The sequence below is a fragment of the Corvus brachyrhynchos genome, unplaced genomic scaffold, assembly GCF_000691975.1.
Source record: "Corvus brachyrhynchos isolate BGI_N302 unplaced genomic scaffold, ASM69197v1 scaffold65, whole genome shotgun sequence".
NCBI lineage: Eukaryota > Metazoa > Chordata > Aves > Passeriformes > Corvidae > Corvus > Corvus brachyrhynchos.
The window spans coordinates 451,105-453,920 of NW_008238365.1; positions in this window are offsets into that span (position 1 = coordinate 451,105).

Here is a 2,816-nt window from a genome sequence, read left to right on the forward strand (position 1 = left end):
CTTTGAAGCACAAACCAGCCAGGTCACTGGTCAGTCATTTCCAGCTGTTGCTGTGTCCTCCAAGGAGGTGGACAGACCTCTTCCATGCTGGAGACCCTCCCTTGGGCAGGTCTTATCTCCAAAGCAGCCAAATTCCCAAGCAGCTCTGTGATTCCCTGTGTGAGCCACTGATAGCATTTGAAATTCATTCTCTAGCTAGAAATGGAGCCTGGGGTGGGGGGGTGAAGTTAGTTGGCCTTAGAAAAAATGTCTTCTAAACAGACCCTCTGGTGTTGTGAGGGTTTGGCTCTCTCAGTCCAATGTGGCTTTGAAGTCGTTGGGTGTCCGGAGCACAAAAGTTTTTCACGGAGGTGCCTGGATCGCTGTGCCCGCCAGACATCTCAGATTTCCCCGTGCAGGGAGGGAGAGGTGGGCAGGCAGCAGGCATTCCCTAGGGATGCTGCTCTGGGAACACCACGGCTTCCTGGTGCTTCCTCCGAGGCTGACGTACTCGAGTATCTTTACTAACTTGTGGTTTTTTGGTTTTTTTTTTTTTTTTTTTTGTTTTTGTGACAAAACTGTAACAGCTGGGCAGATTGAAATAAAGACTAGATCCTTGGAATGTGCATAGCCAGATTGGTACCTTTCTTGGGGTAGGGGCGATGGGGAGTAAGGGTGGGGGTGGCTCTTGCACCTGACATGGACGAGCCCAGCTGAGCTTGGTCCAGCTCTGCTCCCTCCCCACTCGGAGCTGGAGGAGTGGCACCAACCACCGTGTAGCTATTGCAGGTTTCAGCTGCCTCCCTGCAGAGCAGCTTTGCCTTCATGGCCGAGTCCCGTAACTCCCCGGAGCCTCATCCCTGTGGTGGGAGCTTGAGATTTGCCAGTGCAAGGTAAAACTGGTTTAAGGGCTGCTTTTGGGAGCTTAAGTGTGCCACTTTTGTGGCTTCAACGAAGATGAGATTTTTTTTCTTGCATTTTAAACTGAACATAGATGCCACGTAGGTTGTTTTTTACAGGCTGCTCCTACCCAACAACACACTAAACTGAGATTCCCTTCTTCCCGTTGAGATGTCCAGAAAGATCCCCTACAGCCAACAGCTTGACAGGGCGACTTACCATTGCGATTGCACTTTTGATTGATGGAGTGTGTGTGGTGGGACTCTTGTGAATGGGTTGAACCTGAATTTTTCTAGACCTTGCAGTGATACTGTGCTGCCTCCTGTGAAGGGGCAATTGGAAGATTCCAGTAGCTTGAATGGCACTGATTTCTTTTTTTTTTTTTTTTTTTTCATTGTTCTGTTTGTTTTAAATGTCTTTTTTTTTTTCCTACACCTGTATCACTTGTCATGCAATGGGCTTGACATAGACTCACTAGATTCTTTAGAATCTGTTACGAATAAATACAGTGTATTCAAATTCGTTGGATTATTTTTATTTGCTTGTCCATCTGGGTAGTGTGATGAGGAGATGACCTGACCCTGTTCCCCCCAAAAACCAGGCTCAGAACCAACTGGGCACCTCGAAAGGGGCGAGCTGAGATCCTGGTTCTGGATCTGCCCAGGTGCTCCCTGTACATCAGGCTGCTCCATCCCTCAGTCCGGAGCAGCTCTGAATCCCTGGGAGTGTTGTAGCTGTTGTCAGGTCACTCCTGCAGCCGAGGGAGGTTTCTGTTCTAAACGCTGTTCTTTGCTGTTGTGCGTTTTCCCTTTTGCTGGTGCTCCTCGTGGTGCTGGGCGGGGGAGGGTGGCCCGAGGTGGCAGCCTGGTGCCCGTGGTGGTCTGAGGTCCCTGCGGTGGGGGTGGCACTGGGAGACTCTCCCTGCTGGTGTGAGCAGCGAGAGGTGACTGGAGTAGCTGGGACTTGGTTCCTGTGTGTAGCTGCCCCACCTGTGGAGTGGTTCCTCTCAGAGCAGGGGAGGCTGAGAGGCTGCGGAGGGTTTATCTCCCAGGAAAAGCTGTGTTTGGGCCAGATTCCCGTGGGACGGCTGGCAGCCGGGCGCAGCTCCTCTCGCCCTGGCGCCCCTCCAGCCTAAGATGAAGTTTCACTTCCCCCTGTCAAGCTCCAGGCAGTTCTGGTTCCACTGCAACAATGGAGCTGATGAGGTGCCAGTCCCTCTTTGGGACAAACTTGCTGGCTCGGCATCTCCAAATTTTTACAGTCACGGGCCAAAGCTTCCCTCTGACAACAGGGCTGGGATGTTCTTGCTGGGCTGGCACTGTCAGAGTCCCTGTCCCTGCTTGAGCAGGCTCTGCCTTTGCAGAGCTCATTTCTCTCCACACCTGCTGGGTTTAGAGATGTTTCCCTCTTTCTGGCACAAACCCAGCGTGGTCTCCTGCCTTTCCCAAGTGTGTCTCACGTATGGAAGCAGCTCTGAAGTATCCTAGTCCCTCAGCTGTCTTCTGTGTGGGTGGCTGGTGCTGGTGTTGATGCTGTGGTGAATAAGCTGCCTCCGGATTTGTGACCCTGAGCAGAGCAGCAAAAGCCCTGACAGAGTCGGCTCGGCATTGTTGGAGCGGATCAGACCATACAAAAGGATGTTGGTGGAAAGTACTCGTTGTGATCAGAAAGGAGCTATCAATGTTTACAGCCGAGATTCCGATCCCTCTTTTGTTAATCGTCAAATAAAAAAAAACCCTATATATTTTCTCACAGCCTGTAGTCTGTCATTATTTTCCTCTTTGAGCAGAGGGGGTGATGGAGAAGTCAGGATGTGCCTGAGGATCTGGTGGGTGAAATTTAGACTCCAGTGCTGCTGCAGTGCTTCCCCCCAGCCTTGGCTGCGCAGCGTGGCTCCGAGGGCAGGCGTGTGTGGGGTGGCTGTCCCTTTACAGCAG